The 23537-nt window shown below is 37.9% G+C and overlaps 1 long non-coding RNA gene across 2 annotated transcripts; it reads right to left on the bottom strand.

Moving 5' to 3' along the window:
* Nucleotides 1–594: 594 nt before the first annotated feature.
* On the bottom strand, nt 595–23525 carry LOC144285698 (uncharacterized). 2 transcript variants are annotated; one of them, XR_013353948.1, is made up of 5 exons: nt 23445–23525; nt 17621–17742; nt 9180–9315; nt 5418–5512; nt 595–665 (listed from the first exon to the last, which is right to left on the bottom strand). It is a non-coding gene; the product is annotated as an uncharacterized LOC144285698 (long non-coding RNA). The 2 variants fall into 2 exon arrangements; XR_013353936.1 differs by lacking the exon at nt 9180–9315.
* Between the last annotated feature and the right edge of the window lie 12 nt (nt 23526–23537).

Below are 23537 nucleotides of genomic sequence, written 5' to 3'. Positions count from 1 at the left end.
AAGTTCCAAATTGTTTTCCACAATGGCTACATCATTTTATGTTCCCACAAATAATGAATGTATGAGGGCTCCTATTTCTTCACATTCTTACCAACATTTGTTACTGTTTATCTTACTGATTATAGCAGTCCTAATGCTGTGCAATGGTACTTATGGTTTTGAGTTGTGTTTCCCTAATGACGAATGATGTCAATTATCCTTTCATATGCATATGTGCCATTGGTATATATTCTTGGAAGAATTACCTTTTCAAACTCTTTGCACAATTTTTAAATTTTCTCATCTTTTTATTGTTAAATTGTAAGAGTTCTCTATATATTCTGGATACAAGTCCCTTATAAGATATATGATTTTCTCTGAATATTTTCTCCCATTCTGTAGTTTTTATACAAATTTTTTTGATGTTGTCCTCTGAAGCACAAAAGTTTATAAGTTCAATTTATCTATTTTTCTTCTTTTGCCACTTCTACTTTTGTTCATATTAAAAAGCCATTACCAGGGTGCCTGAGTGGCTCAGTCAGTTAAGCGTCTGACTCTTGATTTCAGCTCAGGTCATGATCTTAGGGTCATGGAATGAGGCCTGCATGGGGCTCGGTGCTGGATGAGGAGCCTTCTTAAGATTCTTTTTTTTTTTTTTAAGGTATTTTTTCTGCCCCTCTCCACCACTAAAAAAAAAAAGAGAGAGAGAAAAAAGAAGAAAAAACCCATTACCTAATCCACGTAATGATCATTTACATCTATGTTTTCTTCTAAGAGTTTTAAAGTTTTAGCTTATGTTTAAGTCTGATGCACTTTTAAATTGTGGCAAAAAACATATAACATAAAATTTACTACTTTAACCATTTAAATCTATAGTGTAGTGTCATTAAGTACAGCAACATTGTTGTGTAGCTATCACCATCATCCACCCCCAGAATTCTTGTCATCTTATACAATCAAAACTCAATACCCATTAAACCATAACTCCTTAAATAAGTTTACCCCTCTCCCAGATCTTGGCAATCACTATTCTACTTTCTGTATGAATTTGCTTACTCTGGGCACTTCATATAAATGAAATCATATAACGTTTGTCCTTCTTATGACTGGTTTATCTCACTTAGCATAATGTTCTCAAGGCTCCTCCATGCTGTAACATGTGTCAGAATTTCCTTTTTAAGGCAGAATAATATTGTGTGTGTGTGTGTGTGTGTGTGTGTGTGTGTGTACCACATTTATCCATTCATCTGTTGATGGACACTTGAATTGCTTTCATCTTTTGGTTATCGTAAATATTGATGCTATTAACATGGATGAACAAATATATACTTTAGTGTCTGGTTTCAATTCTTTTGTTTGCTTATATGGTAATTTAATTAAATTTTTTGAGGAACACCATATTTTTTACATAGCAGCTGTTCCATTTTACATTTCCAACAGCAGGGCACAAGATTTCCAATTTCTCCACATCCCTGTCAACCCTTATTATTTTGTTTTTGTTTTATAGTAGCCATCCTACTGGGTACAAGGAGATATCTCACTGTGATTTTGACTTGCAAGCATCTTTTCATGTGCTAGTTGGCCATTTATGTATCTTCTTTGGAAAAATGTCCTTTACTCATTTTTTTTATTCAGGTTATTTGGTTTTCTTTGTTGAGTTACAGAAGTTCTTTATATATTCTAATATTAACCCCCTACTGGATGTAGGATTGCAATTATCTTCTCCCATTTTGTGGGTTACACTTTCATTTGATTGTGTTTCTGAGGCATGGAAGTTTTTCATTTTGATGTAGTCCAATTTATCTATTTTTTCTTTTTATTGACTAGTCTTGGTGTAAATCTGGTCCATTTTGAGTTACTATTTTATTATGGTGTGAGATGAGGTTTCAAATTCATTTTTTTCATGTGGCTATGTAATTGTCCGTTTCATTTGTTGAAAAAGATTGCTCTTTCCCCCATTGAATTTTCTTGGTGTCTTTGTAGAAAACCAGTTAACCATAAATGTAAAGATTTATTTCTGAACTTTAAATTCTATTCCATTTATTTATATACCAATCTTTATGTCAATACCATACTGTCTTGATTATAATGGTCTTTTTTAAAAAGATTTTATTTATTTATTCATGAGAGACACAGAGAGGTAGAGACACAGGCAGAGGGAGAAGTAGGCTCCCTGCAGGGAGCCTGATGCGGGACTCCATCCCAGGATCCCAGGATCCCAGATCATGACCTGAGCTAAAGGCAGGCGCTCAACCACTGAACCATCCAGGTGCCCCTATTATCATGGTCTTGTAATAAGTTTTGAAATGTGTGAGTCTGAGTTCTCCAACTTGATTCTCTTTCAAGACTGTTTGGCTATCCTGGGTTCTTTACATTTCCATAGGAATCTCACAAAATCTTGTCAACTGCTGAAAGAAAAGGTAGCTGAGATTTTGACAAGGATTGCATTGAATCTGTATTTCATCTTGCAGATTATTTTTATCTTAATAACTTTAAGTCTTCCAATATATGAATATGATATGTTCCCATTTATTTAGATTTTCTCTCATTTCTTTCAATGATATTTTATGGTTTTTAGTGAGTGAGTCTTAAATTTACTTTGGTAAATTTATTCCTAAATATTTTATTATTTTTTGAAATTGTAAATGTAATCATTTTCTTAACTTTATTTTAAGTTTGCTCACTGCTACAGCAGAGAAATACAATTTATTTTTGTATATTGGTCCTATACCTTGCAACTCTGATGAAAAATTTGATAATAAATTCTAAAAGATTTTTGTGGATTCTTAGTATTTTCTACATAAAAGATGGCATCATCTGCAAATAGAGATGATATTAATTCTTCTTTTCAAGCTGGATATCTTCTATTTCTTTTCCTTGCCAAATTGCCATCTAGAATATCCAATACAGTGGTGAATATAAATGGCAAGTATGAAAATCCTTGTCTTGTTTGTGATATTAGGGGGAAAACATGAAGTTTTCACATTAAATGTGATGTTACCAGTGGGTTTTCATATATGGCCTTTATTAGGTTGAGGAAGCTCCATTCTATTCCTAGTTTGTTGGATGTTTTTACTGTGAAATGCTGTTGGATTTTGCCAGATTCTTTTTTCTGCATTTATTTAGATAATCATGTGTTTCTAGTCTTTTAATCTATTAATATTGTGTATTACATTGATTGCTTTTGTATGTTGAACCAACCTAACATTCCTAGAGTAAACCTCATTTGGTCTTGGTATATTATTCTTTTGATATATTTCTAAATTCAACTTCCTAGAATTTTATTGAGGTTTTGGTATATTTTATTGTTATATTGGTATATTATATTGTTATAATATAATATATTGTTATATTTGGTATATTAAATTGTTATAAGTAACAATCTCTTTACTTGTTACAGATCTATTCAGATTTTTTTCTTTTGTCAGTCAGTAGTTTTTGTCTTTTTAGTAATTCATCAGCTTCATCTAGGTTATATAATTTGTTGGCAAACAGTTGTTCATAGGATTACTTTGTAATCATTTTTATTTCTGTAAGGTTAGTAGTAATGTCTTCTCTTTCATTCCTGATTTTTAGAAACTTAAGTTTCCCCTCTCTCTTTCTATTTCTCCCATCACTTTAGCTAAACTTACATAAACTTGTTAATCTCTTCAAAGTAACAAACTTTTAGGGCACCTGGTTGGTTCAGTCATAGAACATTCAACTTGATGTTGGGGTCATGGGTTCAAGCCCCATGTTGGATGTAGAAATTGCTTAGAAATGAAAATAAAAAAGGACAAACATTATATGGTGTCGTTCATTTAGGGAATATAAAAATTAGTGAAAGGGAATAAAGGGAAAGAAGAGAAAATGAGTGAAAATATCAGTGGGGGTGACAAAACGTAAGAGACACCTAACTCTGGGAAATGAACAAGGGGTAGTGGAAGGGGAAGTGGGTGGGGGGTTGGGGTGACTGGGTGATGGGCACTGAGAGGGGGCACTTGGCGGGATGAGCACTGGGTGTTATGCTATATGTTGGCATATTGAACTCCAATAATAAATAAATAAATAAATAAATAAATAAATAAACAAACAAACAAACAAATAAATAAATAAATGGAAAAACAAATCTTTAAAGAAAGAGAAAAAAAAAGTAAACAGCTTTTGGTTTCAAATATAGCCATTTATGGCTAAACATCCCTCTAAGCACTGCTTTAGCTACATCTCATGGGAGTTGGTGTGTTGTGTTTTCACTTGGTTTATCTAGAAATTCTTCCTAAATTTCCTTTTGATTTCATCTTTGACTCATTGATTGCTTATAAGTATGTTGTTTAAGCTCCCAATGTTTGTGACTTTTCCATATTCTTTTCTGTTTCTGGCTTCTAATTTTATTCCATTGTGGTCAAAGAACTTACTTTGAATGATTTTAGTGCTTTTAAATTTATTGAGACTGTTTTATGGAATAACACATGTTATTCCATGTTCCATGTGCACTTGAGAAGAATGGGTATTCTGATATTTGAGGTGGGATGTTTTATAGATGTGTGTTAAGTCTAGTGGTTTATGTCGTAATCAAGTCCACTAATTCTTTGTTGACCTTCTGTCTAATTGTCCTATCATTGAAAAAGGAGTACTGAGGTATCCAACAATTGTTGAATTGAATGTATCTTTTTTCAGTTCTGTCCTTTTGGCATTATGTATTTTGGGACTCACTTGTTAGGTGCTGTGCTAATAATTATTATATCTTCTTGATGAGTTAAAGATACTTTTTTATTATTGATAATGGGATACATAAAATATGTAAATTCACACACAGATACATCACTATCTGTAGTTTTGACTAAAGCTTACACCTTACCAATACAAAAATTCTAATAATTTCTATTTCATGAGATTCCCATCACAAAGGGAAAAAATGTGGTGAATTTGCAATAGTCTGCACTACATTACCTTGCACAGTCTCCAGTGGAATAACTTTTTTCTATTAGGTAGTAATGAAAATTGAAAACTTGGCTTATAATTTTACATATCAGATAAGAGAAAGAGTTTTCTAAAAACTAGCTTCTACCTCAAAATAGTTAAGACCTCATTTCTCCTCTACTGAACATTCTTTGGGTATTGGGGTTATAGGACACTGTTGGAGAATTTTCTCTGCCAGCAGGCTATTTTGTTTGATATTTCCTCTGTTCCTGGTCCTTTGTGTCACAATACTGAGTGAGTTATCCCAGTAGGTAGAAGTAGTATTCCTAGACTTAGCTACACTCAAAAATGACTGCAAATCACATAACTGTAACTCACTAGACCATAGCTAACTACATCTTCAATTCTACTTCCTGTTTGGTTAATTTGTTAACCAAATTCCAAAAAAGATCACATCTATACCATAATGCCACCTACCCCCAACATGAAAGTAAGAGAGACCAAGGGAAGGTCAGAGTGGAAAAAGCTAGTAGTCTTACCTATTGTTGTTCAATTATCTTTCTTTTGATGATTTTACAGATAGAGATGACACATGTACACATTGCTAGGGTCTTCCAGGATCTTGGAAGGAGACCTGCACAAAAGCGAAGGGACCTGAAATTTAAGCTTATGTAGTTTGTTGTAAATCCACCTCTCGTCCCAACTCAAGAAGCTTTGTAATAACTGTCATTCACATATAAAAGCCATTCCATTGCTGAATGTTAGTGCTCTTCTTTTTTTGAAAAATTTAAAAAGATTTTATTTATTCATGAGAGACACACAGAGAGAGAGAGAGGCAGAGAAGCAGGCTCTCTGCCTGCAGAGCACGCAGAAAGCACGACATGGGACTCGATCCCAGGTCTCCAGGATCACAACCTGGACTGAAGCCGGAGCTAAACTTCTGAGCCACCTGGGGTGCCCTAGTGCTCTTCATCAAACCTGATCACCAAAAATTCTTTTCTCTTACACTCACATTTGGTTAACCATATTTACTGAGCACCTACTATATACTATTTTTCTGTACTCAGCCCTGGACATTCAATATTGTACAAGATATACATGTTGCTTCCACTCAATGAGCTTAGAGTCAAAGGCAATACCTATCCCTCTCTAGCTCGAACACTTCAGGTTTGCAAAGGCCTTCTTAGGCCTTGTCCCACTGTGACTAATTCTTTAGGCTACATTCAAGCTAAGCCTCATCTGGATCACCATACCACAGCCCAGCTCAGAGAACCAACGTGGCTTCCCATCACACTGGACTTTAAGGTCAGATTCCTTATCTTCAGTCACAAGGCTCCTATTGCATGCCTCTGAACGATTCAATGGGTTCATTTCACTGTGTTCCCTATCCCATTACCCCCGTTCAACTCATGAGAACTTCCTTCTGCCATTTGCCCTTTCCATTCAGATATTCCTCTTTTGGATCTTCATTACCTCACTTGCAGAATTATCTCACTCTGTGCAGAATGCTCCTCACACTGGGCAACTATTTCCCTCAAAACTGCCCATAATATGTCCCAAATCCTCCCTGGATCAAATGAGATAGTTTATCTTCATCACTTACAATACACTTTGGGGATAAATTATGTTTTCACTTTCTACATAAAATCAAATTACTATCATTTAGTCCTGAACAGAAGCATGATACTATACATTTAGTAATTTTTTTTAACATGTGGCTTTAGGTAATACTTTCAATGTTAGCATTCAGCTAAGAAATCATTCTCTTCTAACTGGAATTTTGGAGGAAAAAGACTTAGAAATGATTAAACCTGGTCATATTCATACACAACAGCAATCTTTATTATATGATTCAGAGCTAGAGTTCATTGAAGTGGTGTTTGGCTGGCTTTGTTAGGCTGTCTCCCTAAATTAGCTTTGCTTTCCAATACAGATGTAGATATGTGAAATGGTCACCAGCCAAATGCAGAAGGACACACAATCTGGCTGCAAAATATGATGACCTATCTAGCAGAAAGATGAAACTTGACATAGACCTGGAGATGGATGGGCTCAAACTCTTCCCCCCTCCACCCAAGTGCCTAAGAATCTGGTAAGAAATGCATTTAGACCTCGAGGGGAAATGGTGAACTTGAAAATGTACTAGCTGAAAGGTGCAAAAGGCTCAACCCAACCTTTTTTGGAAAGGCAGTCTCTGTCTTTGAGGATTTGTAGACTAAATCTATTATCATTACTGCGGCCCTGCTAATGATAATCGAGGCTCACATAGACTGAGCCAAAATCAATTATACGCAAATCAAATATTCCAAGTGCATGAACAGTCTCTGTGAATCGATGAGACATGTGTGGCCCTGAGGATGAGGGGATAACAGGTGTATGGTCGTTGTTTTCTCAGGGCTGGTCACATGAAAGGAGAAAGCAATGATGCGTGCAGCTGTATTTATATCCTGTATTCAATCATGGAAAATGCAGCATTCAATTTCATTGTCCACCCATTGAAAGTAAGTCTGGAATAATTCTTTTAGGAATCTTACAAGTTATCTGGACACAGAATTTAGCCCTCCACTCTTCAGCTCTGTTGGCTTTTAAAATGTAATCCTGGTCAGTAAATAGAGTATTCTGAAATCTGTGAAGTGGAGATAGTTAAGACACATATATTTTGTGAGAGTCTCTTAGAAATAGTGGCACCATCCCATCTGAACAGGCACAATGCCTCTCTTAACAGATGGCTGGGAGAGAAGGCAGCCAAAAGACCATGTATGAACAACAAATGTGCTTGCTAAGGGCGGGAGTCCAAGTGGTGAATGTCGAAATTGTTTTCCATCCTAAGCTTGCAGGCCTGTGGCAAAGGGAGTGGGGAGTCAGTTGACTCTTGTACGTTAAAGTAAAATGACCAAACAGCTCCCATGACTATGGGGAAGGAGACCAGCAGACTTGGGAGTGGCAGAGGGCTTTGAACATGGAGTTACAAATGCTCATCGTCTCTATATATGGAAGTCCCTCCTGCTATCTGTTAGCATTGTCTTTTATCTTATTTTCATATATATAAGCTAAAACATGACTGTGCCATGTACACAGGCGATTTGGCATCTCTAGAGATGAAAAATATTTCCACTAGAGGGATCGGGTACAAAGTTACAGTGTCCAAAAAGAGATTATTTATAGGCGAGGAGCTGTCTTGGATGGTTTGTACCCTTCTTGTTGCGCTCATAACTTTCTACCAAGTAAATGTGGGTATAACTAGTTTATTATCTTCTCTCTTGTTCAGGTACTAGAAGAAACATCCTAAGTGTTGCCTGCACACGTCAAGACCTCTGGAGTAAAAAAGTGCAATTCATGTGAATTTTGAGGCTATGTTGTTGAATGATAATTTTCACATGAATGAGAGTTTTTCAATATAGTCTATGGCTGGAATGAACATTGTAATAGAAACACCACTTTATTGAAGTCCAGCGTCAATGGGCAAAGGATATGTAGGGTGTGTGTGTGTGTGTGTGTATGTGTGTGTGTGTATGAGGATGGGTGCTCTATGCAAATGACTATGTACATATATAAATAGGAGAAAGTGTTAATTGTGCTGAATTTAGCTAAGTTAATTCTTCAAACAACTATATTGATTGACTTATTTTCAGTATTCACCTGAAATGTTACCAAAATGTGACAAAAGACAGAGCAATGAGATAGATAACAGGTTCCATTGTAAAATGACATCCTTTAATTTTAGACTTCTGTTGTGAGCCTTCTGAGTTCTTAGAAGTGATCCTGCTTTTTTCCACTATTATATATTCACAATGAGTGAAGGTAAGAGGGAAGGTAGATCCATTTGGAGCCATCTGTGCAAGTCTGTAAATAAGCCTAGTACTGCTTCTCTAAGAGTAACCCTCCCAGCTGATACCCACACTCCTTCCAAGAACATTTAGGGAATAATCAGTTTCAATCTATTCTTTATCAGATTAAGTATACTCTCTGTCATATTATTATTGGGCCCCTTTCATGTTACATGCAGTATGGAGATAAAGGCATTTTAAAAATATCATGTATTTTTAAGTGTTTTAAATAAATGAGAATCTTTACATAAAATAGGACTGGGTTATTAGCCCAAGAATTATCCCATCTGCTAAATCTAAATAATGAAGCAGATATTATTTATTGATAATCCTAAGACACTGATGCAGTTTTGTGAAATACTTTCACAGGAATTCTTTCCTGACCTTATTGCCGCATTTTGTACTTTGAGCTTCTAGGATTGAAAATCAATCACACTGACGACTCATGCTATTAAAAATATTGTAGGAGGGCACCTGGGCGGCTCAGTGGTTGTCTGCCTTTGGCTCAGGTCATGATCCCGGGATCCTGCGATCAAGTCCATGTCAGGTTCCCTGCAGCGAACCTATTTCTCCTTCTGCCAGTATCTCTGTCTCTCTCTGTGTGTCTCTCCTGAATAAAGAAATAAAAGCTTTAAAAAGAATTTAAAAATATATTGTATATAATTTACCCAGTCCAGAGATATTTTCCCTGATATTATCAAAACCTAAATGTTATTTATTATGGTAGCAATTTTGAGTTGCTTGTCTCTGGTTTAAAATAATGTTGCTTTAAAACAATGTAGTTTAAAATGGCCATTATCGAAATTCCTAACTGCTGTTCAGAATCTAGATGAGAAGTTTAAATTTTTAATTACTTTAAATTTTGTAGAACTACAAAATAGAGTTAAAGCTTACATAGTTCTGGAATAAGAATTGTGATTTTATAAAAGTAGAAGATTTCATTTAAAATGCTGGAAAAAAATCAATCGGTTTAATATAAGGAGACATCAATGACTATAGGCTGAGTTATTTAATTTTTGAGGCAGTGCTGCCCTCTACTGATAATATTAGAAAAAAACTTGCTTTATTTATTTGATTATAATTGTCATTACTCAACACCCAGTTAATTTAGGCTCAAGCACTCAATCCTGCTTGCACATTAGAATCACCTGGGAAGCTTTTAAAACAAATCCCATCCTCAACTCCTAAAAAATGCTCTTATTTATTCACGTGTGGCCTGGCATCAGGCTTTTTTGTAAGCTCCCCTGAGATTCAGATATGCCTCATACTAAGAAATGCTAGTTATGGCACAGAAATGAAGTATTCATAGAAAAAGTTATACTTCTGCCCAGCTTTTAACACATCCGTGAACACGAGTCTCTGTTACCTGCTCTGCTCTGTCATTTTCAGAGACGTAGTTTCTGGTCCCCAAATTTCCCTGATTCACCATCGGCCAGGTCAGCACTCATGCACAGCAGTATATACAAACACACAAGCAGAAACACATATGCATTCACAGTGGCGGAAGCCAGCTTATCCTTCTGTTTCCTCTGCACCTCCTCTTACTGCCAACTTCCAACTGAAACACAGCTTTAGTGCTATAACTTGGAAGGCTCTAAAATTGAGGCCAGTCCTCTTGGGAAGAAGAAGGAGCAAAAATAGGACGATGGTATTGAAATTGAAAACAGAAGGAGATGTGTGTATGTGTGTGTGTGTGTGTTGTCTGTGTGTGCACATCTGTGTGTGTGTGTCCATGTTGGTGTGTGCATTTCTGTGTCTATGTGTGTGTTTGCGTTTCCTGACTTCTTCGCTGGAATGTAAGTCCAAGAAGAAAGGGATTTTTATCTGTTTTAGGACAATGCTTGGCATGCAGTTGTCACTTAACAGGCATTGTTTTATAGACAAACAAAGAAACGACTGAATGTGTGGCTGAGTATGTTTATGTGTGTGACAAGGTGAGAGAGTCTGATTATAAATAAATGTTCAGGGTTGTGCAAGAAAGAAGAGGTAAACACAAGCTGAAGGAAAGAAAACATCTATCCAACTGAAAGATTGAAAATATACCTCACTGTCTGAAAAAAAATGATAAAATTAAAAAAACCTAATTAATCTATAATTCATTTGTGGAAATCTGTGAATTATGTCAAAACCCAGTTATTCCAAGAGTAAACTTAGGGGTTATTTAAGAACACATGGCTAGGAATGAAACTAATTGGTCACCTCTGGAGGATTCTAGGGAGCTAACTCATTGTTTTTATAACTGGCATTAATAGAGAAATAATCACATTTATCTTGCTTTTTCTATCCAAACTCTATCACTGGGTAACCAAGCGCTAGTAGACTTCTACGGAACTATTCCAGTTAATAAATGAATAAGAAGTCATAGAATTAGAGTATATTATTTTTCTGCCCACAATGAATGAATGGTTTAGGCACTGAGCATCAACAGCTGGCGAAGGACAAAAGGAGTAATAAACAGAAATGAGACGCCTCTAGATGGAAGAACATGCCACTACCTATGAAGCAGTCTTACTAAAAAGAGCCTAAATCTGCCAACCTCTAGATCAAAATAGCTATATTTTTCCCAAAATGCAGTATTTTATTTTTACATAGTTACACAAGATACAGAAATACAGAGGAACAAAAGCACCTCCAAACCCATTAAACTATACCACAGAGATGCAATCAACAAAATCTTATCCTAATTGAAGGAAATTCTATAAGACAAAAACTTGGTTTCATAAATAATAAATTGCAAAAAAAAAAGGAGAGTCAGTGGAGGAATCTATCCATTATAATATCTTTTAAAAATATATCAACTAAGCACAGTGTGTGCACCTTATTTGGAACTTGAGTCAAACAAACTGTACAAAAATTAATGACATTTATAGGCAATTGGGGTTTGAATACTTACTGGATACTTGTCATTAAGAAGTTATTAAGTCTTAGGTGTAATAATGATATAGTTATGCTTTAAAAATCCTCGCCTTTAAAAATAAATATTGACATATTTGTGGGTGAAATAATATGAATGAAATTTACTTGAAAATAGTACAACTGAAGGAAGCTAATGGGGGTGTAGACACTGGATTAGCCCTCTGTTGAAAACTATTGAAGTTGGATGGATATGGAAAGGATTACTATCTTTTAATTTTTGTGCAGTTCTGAAATTATCCATAATAATATTTTAAGAAGTTATCTTATGGAAAAATGTGCTTCCTCACGAGGATAGGAGAGACTGGGGAGGGATGTTCATCTCAAAACTATTTTAGAAATGGAGAACAAGGAAAGAAAGAAGGTAGAAAGATGGAAGAATTTTTAATAGATTATATCGTGCCCATGGCAGGCTACTTATTCTTGCTGTTTTTCTCTGAAAGTCCATTTAAATAGTATAATATGCCCTTGAAGCCAGCGTGCCAAGAGCATTTTCATTTGCACTGAGGAAGAAAGCAGCACGCTTGGTGCTGGGGGGGGGAGGGTTGTGGGAAAGACAAAGAGGAGAGGAAGTTGTGCAAGTGTTGCTTCACTAGCAGGTGGAGAATATTCATTTGTGCTTTCCAGGAATATTTTCATATTGTTGCTATTTAGAAGGTGTTTCTACTTGGGGCCCTTATATTTTTCTTTCTGTGGAAAATTTTTGTCCTATCCTGTCACATGAACTGGCCTCAAGATGTAAGGAGGCCTCGCCCTCCCTGTCGCATCAAAATTCACCATTTTGTACTTCAGAGCGGGTGCTTGGTTCACAGAGGGCAGATTAAATGAGCTGGACTTTAGGAATCTGGTCATCTATTCTTGTGGATCCAGCAGAGGGAGCAGTAAGCATGGATTTGCAGACCCCTGGGGGACAATGAGGCTGCTTCAATGGGACAGACTGTAGTTAGACACTGTTCATTTAAGCGCTGGTTTCCTACTTCACCTCTAGTTTGCAGACCCTGGAGCTGCGGGTTGGTGAGGGAGTAGCCACAAGCAGATTCTATTCAGTCCTTACCCCACAGACAGTCATATAAGATTCTCGTGCTGATGGGGAGTCAGGGGATGGACATCCAAGATCCCCTCTTTGTGCGTGATTTTAATTCTTCTGCAGAGCTAGAAACTTCTTTTAATTCTCTCCCTTTATTTAGTTCTCCAATACCCTTGTCTTCTTTCCTGTTTCCATGTCCTCAAAGCCTGGCCAACAGTGAGGAGCTTATTTTGGTACTACCCACTTTAGGTGAAGGGCAGAGGGTCAGATAGGAAACATGCCCTGTCGCGTCCCACCACTTGCCCCTTGACATGCCCCCATGGTGAAGATTGGGGGCATAAGCCTTTCCCGGAGAGGCCTCGGACAAGTGGGGCAGCTGCATCTTCGTGTACTTTCAGTCAGCAAAGGTGAAGCCATGATGGGTGCTCCCTGTGCAGGGCTGTGGGGCCATCGGCTCCGGTGCACAGGCTGAGACACTTGGCACCTTCTCCACTCCCCGCCTTTGAAAATGAACCAAGCCACAGAAAGAAAGGCTTAAGGGGACCACGATAGCAGCTGATCCACTTTGGCCTCACTGTAACACTCTAAGAACACACCAGTCCAGCTCTGTCAAATCCTCATTCTATAAAAAGCAAGAGTGCCCGGCACCAGCTTAGCTGCTTTGGTGACAATGAATGTGGTTTAACTCCTGGGCATCAGCTGCCTCCTCCATTGACCACTCTGCCCACAGAATCCAGGCAGAGAAAACTCGAGACGTGTCCCATTAAGATCATGTTGTTGTTGCTGTTGTTTAGGGCACTGTAAGTTAGTCCTCATTGTGTCTCTTGTAGAAAGAACTTTCCCTCTTGTATCAGAAAATCTATATTCTAGATTAGTGCTGCCAGAACTTTCAGTGTACGTAGGAATCACTGGGAGATCTTGTTGGACTGTGGTTTTGGAAGAGGACTCGAGATTCTGGAAGGGTCCAAACCTGGCTTCTCAGTGTGTGGTCCACAGACCAGCCCCACTGGCATCATCCAGAAGCGTGTTAGAAATGCAAAAGTGAAGCAGCACAATCATTTTTTTCCTCCCTTTGTTCAAAGATCTCTGATGCTGAGGTGCTACTGCTTCTGATAATGATAATAATAATACTATTAATAATAATTTTAAAGTTCCTCTCATTGGGTGCATATTGCATGGTAGCAACAATATACATATTCACTCTAATGAAAATAACATTGTCTTTATTTTACATATGAAAAAACTACAGAAACTAGAGCTAGCATGTCTGAGTGGCTGTCAGTTGAAACTCTGACTCTTGGTTTTGGCTCAGGTCATGTTCTCAGGTTAGAGGGATCCACACCAAGTCGGGTGCTGTGGGCAGTGCAGAGTCTGCTTGAGCTTCTCTTTTTCCCTCTACCCCACCCCTCAATCTGTGCTCTCTCTCTCTCAAGCAAATAAATAAATATTTCAAACAAACAAACAACTAGAGCTCTAGGAGCATATGTAATTTCTCCAAAGTCATATGGCTGGTAAATGCCCCGATCCAAGACTGCCAGTGCCGAAGCTAGAGCTGTCTTTGTCACTCCATGTTGCAATAACTAAGATCTTTCATCCCACCACTGACCCCCTATAAGGTTCCCTGACTGCTTGCTTCCCCACCCCCACCCATTGCTTGATCTTCCCACTAGTTTTTTCCCATTATACTCGCTTTGTCTGAAGTATCTGCACGTGACCCTGTACAACACAGTTGTTTAAAAGCAGTCATTCATTCTTAGGGCATCCTCTGTACTTGGCTCAATTGGGAGAGATCACTGTGTGCCCTTGAGCAGTTGACCAACTGTCTAATCTTAATTTTAGAGTAAACAAATTTCTTTTCTCTAATGTTTTACTAAGGGCTTTAATGTTTTTTTTCTTCACATTCTGAGCAATTCCCTTTATTTGTAGTCTCCTTTTATGTGCAAATTCTCATGTTGCAATATTTGATTCAAGACAACTTTCCTGTAATCCATTTGCTGAGGAGGTATTTTCATTTTCTTGTAAAAATTGAAAATCGTCCGACTGAAGATTTACAGATTCTTATGGGCTAGCTGCAAAACTTTTCCCTAGTCTTTCCCCAAATGCCTACATATATTCACCTGATAAATACTTTTTGAGCACCCGCTCTATGCCAGACATAGTGCTAAGGCCAGAGAATATAGTTTTAGTAAAATATACATGGTCTGTGTTTCCATGGAACTTCATTCAATTATGATCTCCTGGTAGGTTGGCTTCTATTCTTGTGAGTCTTTCTGTACAACAGCAAAATTAAAATCTCAAGTGTAAAGCCTGAAAAAAAGACCCAGGACGTTTTAAGTTTTGTGTGGAGTGTGGAGTAGTAACAAGAATCGATTGGGAATTTGCACACCTGACGTCTCTATTCTCTTCTCTTCCTCTCCTCCTTTTCTCTTCCTTCCTTCCTTTCTTTCTCTATATTCCTCTCCTTCTTCTGCCCTTCCCTCACCCCTCCTCTTTTTCTCATTAACTATGTGCCCAACATTGTGGATACAGCAGGAATCAGGCCTAAAAGATCCTTGTCCTCACAAAGCTCCGAGCCCAGTGGAGAAGGCAGACAGGGTTCATTTCAATTGCCCTGAGCTGGATGAAAGAGAAGCATAGGATGCTAGAGGCACAGGTCTTAAGCAGACCTGACTTAGTTTGGGTTTTACCTATAGAAAAGATAGGTTCTGATTAAGCTGCCAGAAAATTGTATGACAGGTCATTCAATTTCTCTAAGGCCTTGTTTATCTATTTGTTTTTAATTGTAAACATTATGTGGGTGTGTGAGATGAAGTTGAATTTAACAGTCCTTTTAACCCTTAAGTTCTAATAGTCTATACAAAAGCTTTACCACAAAATAGATATATTGTTTATTATACAGAAAAATCACAGTGTCTTTCTTTCATATATAAAAATTCAATGTACAACATTATAAAGAGAAATATGCCTGTTTGTAGTTTAAAACTCTTCAGAATTGAGTGAAGATACAAGACACATGACACAAGATAATCTCCTCCTTCAAATTCAGAAATTTTACTTTTTTTATTTTTAGAGAGAGAGAGCAGGGGGAAAGGCAGAGGAGAAGGGAGAGAGAACCTCAAACAGACTCCCCACTGAGCACGGAGCCCAACTTGAGGCTCAATCTCATGACCCTGAGATCATGGCCTGAGCTGAAACCAAGAGTCAGAGGCTCAACTGACTGAGCCACCCAGGCACCCCCAGAAATGTTTTGATACCACATTTCACTAAGAAGTGCCACTTTCCCTCCTTCAATTATGTGACTGGAATATAATCACCTGTCTGGTGAATGATAGCAGCCAAATAAAGCAGTAGAGTTGCATTTCTGAAACTTGAATTACAAATAAAAATTATTTTTAAAGACTCCCTTCCCAGTGTTAACTTAAATGGATTTTGTATATAATAACGTTATGCATGTAAAGCCAGAAAACTAGATATAAATCTTAATAAACAAAACTAAATTTCAAATCATATATAAACAAAACTATAAAACCAACACTATTTATAGTAATATTTAATTTAATATGACAGGTGGTTTTGTTTTGCTGAAACCTAGTGTCTACCTGAAACCTGAAATGATACTGACGGCTGGGTATGGGTTCTTGCTGTGGGTGTGCTGGCACAGCTGAGCGACATCCAAACACTCCATTTCCCACATTTTGTGGATTTTGATCTACTATGATACTGTCATTCATACTGCATGCACATCCTTTGGCCTTCACTTGGCATGAATCACTTAGGTCTGCTTTTATGCTTTTCTCATTAAGACACAAACCATGAAATCATATGCATAAACTTAGCTGTAAGCACTAAAATCCAATGACAATTAGATTAGACAATCTTGATTAGAAAGTGAACATCCAGGGGTGCCCAGGTGGCTCAGTGGTTGAGCATCTGCCTTTGGCTCAGGGTGTGATCCGAGTCCCGGGATCAAGTCCCACATCGGGCTCCCTGCATGGAGCCTGCTTCTCCCTCTGCCTATGTCTCTGCCTCTCTCTGTGTGTCTCTCATGAATAAATAAATAAAATCTTAAAAAAAAAGAAAGTGAACATCCAGATGACTGAGGTACATATACATATATGTATAATTATATTATGATTTATAACATATATAATTATGTTTATAGATATATGATTTATGGATGGTATATAGATGTATATATAACACATATGATTTTATATATATAAATGTAACTATTATGTATTCTATATGTATAGGTCACATATGTATAATTTATAATATGTATATGTAATTATGTCTATATGTGTATACTGTATGTGTTTATAATTCTATTGCATGTGTAAGTATGAATGTAGAAATATATGTAAATTTTATATTTATACATTTGTATAAAATAGCCTACTGATATTTGAAACCATATCTGAGATTGCCAGTGTGAGTAGAAAGCACTGGAAGATATTGGTGAGTGATTCATAAAAACGAATCTGAAGAGCGAGATCAAATCTACAAATTTTGTCTTTGAAGAAATTAGCAAAATAAGGACCATGAAGGCAGATTTCTGTTGAAATGATTTGCTCTACTTTCTGGGCAGGGAAGGCCTTTTATTCTGAAATCATTGGCTTCCTAACTTTTTTGGCAATGACCTGTCCTTTCAGTTGTAAGATGGGAGCACAGTGCAGTTTTATACAGAAACATCACTGCTTTAAAGAGTTTTAAGCCCACTCTGAGTAGCTCCAGATCAGCCTGACAATTCGATCTCATCTTGGTGAAGTTAAGTAACCTGGAAAACTCTTAGGCTTTGCACCAAATCTAGCATTGATCCCTAGCATGCTGCTGCCAAGTCTAAATTCCTTCCTCTCTCTGGGTCTCTATTCCTTAGGGGTAAAGTGGAAGCTCTCCTAACAACCTCATTGGATCGTAGTGGGATTCAGGGAGAGGACATATGGTATTAACCTCTCTACATGAAGCAGCAACTCACAGAGTTCGGGTGGCCCTCCCCTCCACCATTGGTCAGCCTTTGCAGGAGAAATGTCACTGAGACAAAGTTTTAATTCAGAATTCTTGTACTTCAATCTTGAGATGGGATCAACCAACGGGTACCTGTATAAACAAAAGGATATTTTCACATTCTTTCAGGTATTCCCCATAGAATCTCAAAGTGTTTGCAGGTCTGTTTTCTCAGGAAGGAAGCAGGTTTCACAACCACTCTGTGGGCTGTAATTCCTTCAAGACCAATTGTGTAGTGAAAAAGCCGTGAGAGCACTGAGGTCCCCACCTCGGAGAGTACTGCCCCGCGGAGAAGTACTCCGGTCAGGACTTCCATTACACATCATCTCTGGTCTTCGATTCAGCGAAGTCCAAGCCAGCAGTAAGAACCTGAGCTCCAGATTTTGGAGGTGAATGCCTCCCAGTGACTCTGATCCTCTGTCCCACCTCAGTTTCCTTCCTTGGGACACAGGCCTGTGACACACGCCCCCCCCCCATATGATGACTTTCTCCTTCTAGAGACCATGACAATTTTTTCTTCCTTAGCAGTTGAAACTACTGTTCCTATCAATGCTGTCAGAATTTCCTAACCATATGGAGACATTATTCTTAGCCAGACGGCCTCAGCCCAACTTATTTGAGGTTTCTGAGAGAAGGTATGTCCCCTGACTTCTTCTGAGACAGCCTTCGACTCCAAGTCTGACTTTTTAGTTACTTTTATCAGTGTCATCTCTGGTTTATGTTTCAAGAACAATCCAGAGTTCCTAAACGACAGATGGTGGTGACAATGTTGAGAAAGGGGAACCCTCTTACACTGTTGGTGAGAATGCACGCTGGCACAGCCACTCTGGAAAACAGTGTGGAGCTTCCTCAAGAAGTTAAATGTAGCTATCTTAAGACCCAGGAATTGCACTACCAGGTATTTGCCCCAATGATACAAATGTAGTGCTCCGAAGGGGCACCTGCACCACCATGTTTCTAGTAGCAATGTCCACAATAGTCAAACTATGGAAAGAGTGCAGGTGTCCATCGGCAGATAATGGATAAAGAAGATGTGGTATACATATACATGGGAATATTACTCAGTCATCAAAAAATGAAATCTTACCATTATAAATCTTAGCTTATGTTAAGCAAAATAAGTTCATCAAAGAAAGATAATATCATATGATCTCACTCATATGTAGAATTTAAGAAACAAAACAGAGGATCATAGGAGGAGGGAGGAAAATAAATAAAACAAGATGAAATCAGAGAGGGAGACAACTATAAGAGATTCTTAATCATAGGAAACAAAGAAGGTTGCTGGAGGGGATGGGGGTGGGAGCACGGGGTTCCTGGGTGATGGACATTAAGGAGGGCACGTGATGTAATGAGCACTGAGTATTACATAAAACTGATGAGTCACTGACCTCTACCTCTGAAACCAATAATACATTATGTTAACTAATTGAAATTAAATTTTAAAATGAAAACAAAACAAAACAAAAGCAAAAAAGAAAAAAGAACAATCCTGAGTTCCTGCTCTCAGCTCAATTCAGCTTGTGGGTTCTAACTATGTTCTCTAGGCTGGGACGAGGTTTTCCTGTTGACACCATGGCCCCAATTCTGTTGCACAGGTAGTTTGGGGCATTGGACAGAACACCCAGTGGGAAGCCCTGAGTCCAAGGCTGTAGCCCAGTTCTTCCACTTGCCGGCCTGATGATCCTGACAAAGGGACCTTCTTAGGCCCTTTTCTCATCTGTCAAATGATGTACCTCAGCACATGTAAAAATCATCCCAAGGATTGGTAAAAATTGCAGATTTGCTGGATCCAGATCTCTGTGTTTTTAAATAAGCACAAAAAAATCTAGTAAAAATTGGTCATTGAACATCACTTGGACAAATCCTGGATCTATAATATTACATTATATTGAATATATTGTATATTATATTGAATATACATATATTATGTTGAATCTCACCTTCTGGCCCAACTTCAAATACTGTCATGTTCCCCATCCAAATACCCATTGCCTCCCCTCCCCATGCCTGCACCCTGCCCTTCCTTCCTCCTATGGACAATCTTACCAGCTGCTTTCTGAAATGTTGATTACCCTTTTCAGTTCTGATAATTTTCTTAGTTGATCTAGGTCAAGAATTGTATTAAGAAGATCAGCTGGTAGTACTAATTTACAGGTGTGATGACTACTCCACAGTACACAGCACTTGACAGAGTAGATTTTCAACTTATTTTTGTAAAACAAATTATCAGTTTGATGCATTAAACCATGATGAGAGGGCGAGTTGATTTTAAAAAAGAAGGATGCATTTTAGTTAATGTTGATTTCTATCTAGAGACATTTTGGACATTAAAATTAAATAAACATCCTCCGACATAGGTGAGTGAGATAATTTGAAGTCGGGGATTCTCTCTGGGTCCCTACCAAGAAGTAGGGAGTCAGAGCGCCTGAGTCTCCCCAGGGTACCTGGAACATTTTTCACAGGTTTTTCTGCACAGCCACTTCCACTTCCCCACTTGTTGGATCGCAGAAGTGTTCACACAACTTTTTTTTGGTACAAGTTCCTCTGTTCTTGCAACACACCTAGCCCTTGTCTTGATTGCTATTCTCCCCAAACCCCATCATAAATTTCAGGCTCAGAATCCCTTAGTAGCTCTTGATTTTGATTGTTCTTGTGATGAAGTCCGAGCTCCTCCATGTGGTACATAAGACACTTCAACATCTAGCTTCTGCCCACCTCTCTGGCCTCTGTCTTATCCCACACACACCCTTCCCACATATAATGACATCCCCATATTCCAGCTATTTGGAGTGACTGGCCAGAATTTTGTGATTCCCAAACTGGTTTTTTCCCCTCCCCTTCCCTGCCCTTGCCAGCCATGCCCTCCTCACTTGGTCTAATGAACTCCCAATTAATCTAAAAGACTTAGGTTAGGCACCTCCTCCACAGTAGGCAGAATCCTGTTTCCTCAAAGATGTTCATGCCCTAAGCCCTGGTACCTGTGAATGTGTTACTTGCCAAGAGTGACTTTGCAGATATAATTTACATTACAGACTGTAAAATAGGGTCATTAACCAGCATTATTCAGGGGGCCCACTGTAATCACAAAGACTCTTAAAAGCAGGTAACTTTCCTGACTAGAAGCAGAAGAGAGATGCAGCACGGGGGGAGTTGCTGAGATTCCAAGCATGAGAAAGACTTGAGTCGCTGATACTGCAGTCAGAGTACAGGAAAGCCCAAGAAGAAATGGAAGAACTGTATGGAAACAAAGAGCAGATCCAGATTGACAGCCAAGAAAAAAGGGCAGGCTTCAGTCTGATAACCACAAGAAACTGAATTTGGCCAACAATCTGATTGAATTTAAAAGCGATTTATCCCCAAGACTTCCACAAAGGAACACTGCCCTGCTGACTTGTTGATTTTGGCCTGTGAGAATCTAAGCTGAAAACCAGCTGAGTCCAGGGGACTTATGAGCTACAGAACTGAGAGATCATAAATGAATGTGGCTTTAAGATGTTAAATTTGAGGTAATCTGCGATGGCAGCAATAAAAACATAGTAAGTCCTCTTCCAGAAAGACTTTCCCTAAATCTCCTATAGCTACCCCAAGTTTTTGTTACATGTCTCACCTAGATTTCTGTGGTTTCCTTGTGTTTCTCATCAAGAACTTAGCCCACTCTGCTATATTTTTCTGTTTACTTGATTGTCTCTTCCACTACATTTTTTAATGGTCTGAAAGCAGGAGCCATGTTTTTCAGATTTATATCATTAGCATATATACAATGCCTGCCCAATGATTGTTTGCTAAATGAATTTAAAAAGTAGATGTTCAATTCATTCAACAGATATTTCTTGAACACCTACCATGGGTCAGGAATTTTTCTAAATGCCAGAGTTATAAGAACAAACAAGAAAAAAATCATAGAGGAATTAGAAGAAGCAAACAATAAATGTGAAAATGAAGAAATAATTCCTGACAGTGATCATTTCTAATCAGAACATAAAATAAAATAATGGGATAGAGTTCTAGGGTGGGAGACAGGCTACCTTAACTAGAACGATCAGGGAAGGTGTCTCTGAGGAGACATTGTGCTGAGGCATGAGTGACAAGGAAGCAACATGTGATGATCTGAAGGAAGGAGTTTCCTAGGCAGCTAATAATGAGTACAGCCTGTGAGGGCAAAGTCTTTCTGAAAGAAAGCACAGAAGATGAGCCAAGAGACTTAGATGGAGTCCAGAGCCTTGTAAACCATGAGGAAAAGGTTTTAGACTATATTATCATCCAATGGGAAGCCTTTGGAGGAGTTTAATTTACATGATCAGACTTCTGATTTTAATATTCTGTTTGTCTGAATATTTAATAGTCTGAATATTTGACTGGTGTCAAATAGTGTTTGACACCAGTATGAAAAGCATGGGGGTGAGGAGAAGGGTTGGAGCTAGAGATCACTCTGTCCAAGCGAGAGCTGGAGGAAGCTTGGGCTAGCATTGTAGCCATGAGGATGGAGAGAATGGGTCAGACAGGAAGTATGTTTTGTAGGTAGAGGACTAGCCTTGCTGATGGATTAAATGAGGATATGAAGATTGAGAGGTATAAAAGATGACCTCCAAATTTTTTGGCCTAATCAATCAGGGATTGGAGTAGGGACTGAGGGACTAACCAGATTTGGGAAGGAATGTAAGAAAATCAAGAATTTCTCACTGGACATGTTTGAGAATGGCGATTGGTCATCCTAGTAGAAATCTCAAAGACAAATGGATATATTCGTCCAGAATTCATTGGTCAGAATTCACTTTAAGCTGGAGATATAAACATGGGATTAATGTCATATCAATGGTGTTTAAAGCCACGAGAAAAAAAAAGCCATGAGACAGGATGATATCATCTAGGCAGTGTTAGCAGAGAGGATAGGAGTTAAGGACTGAGGTCTGGGATGTTCTAGCATTTAGAGTAGAGGAAGGGGAGAAATGTAGAAGTAAGATGGAGAAATAGCAAAATGGAAGGGAAAGAAGAGTGTGGTGTCCCAAAAACCTACAGGAAAAAGTGTTTCACAAAGGAAAGTGTTCAGGTGTAACATATACTGTATTGTCAGGAAGTCCTAAATTTGAAAAAATTAAAAAACTATATCACAGAATTTGGCAAGAGATCGAAAATTATCTTTTAATTTTATTGTAATAATATTCTGATTCAGGTCTCTTCACTAGTCCCATTCAATTAATTCAAAAATTTGAGTTTTTTTAAAATACTGTGCTAGGTGGTATGGGGGATGAAAAAGTGACCAAAACAGAACTCTTTTCCACAAAGAACTTACAGATTAATTGAAGATACAGACTTAACAGAAGCTAACAGTGTGATATAAAACATGATAATTAAGCAATATAATTCTGAAAGAGAGGAGCAGAGGGAATTGGGAAGTCTCTAGGGAGAAAAAAACATTTCAATTGAGTCTGACTTACTAGTAGTAGTTCAGCCAGCTGAAAGAAAGGAAAGGGTTTTTGTCATTGTTTTACTGTTTGTTTTGTGGTTTCTAATCAACAACATAGAGATAATGGCAGAAAAGTTTCTAAGCTAGAGTCATGGCATTGGGAACTGGAAGAAGGAAGAACGTGAGAGATGGTGCCATCAGTGTTGTTTATATACATGTGTTAATGGAGGATTATCATCATTTCCCCATTTTACAAAAAAAAAAAAAAGGAAATTAAAGCACAAATTATCCAAGAAAAACAGACTGAAAATGAACACAGTAACTAGTATGCATTGTCAAAGAATCTCAAAGACTTAAACATCACCCCAACACACACCACAATACACACTGAGGATGGAAGGTAGATGGCCTCTGATAAGATTGCCAGTTGCCAACTCAACTCATCCAACTACATCAATGGAGGTCCCAGACAAACCTGTGT

Source organism: Canis aureus, chromosome 1 (genome assembly GCF_053574225.1).
Source record: "Canis aureus isolate CA01 chromosome 1, VMU_Caureus_v.1.0, whole genome shotgun sequence".
In the NCBI taxonomy this organism is placed as follows: Eukaryota; Metazoa; Chordata; class Mammalia; order Carnivora; family Canidae; genus Canis; species Canis aureus.
Note: the sequence above shows the minus strand (reverse complement) of the source record. Positions and strands in the feature narration are given on the sequence as shown.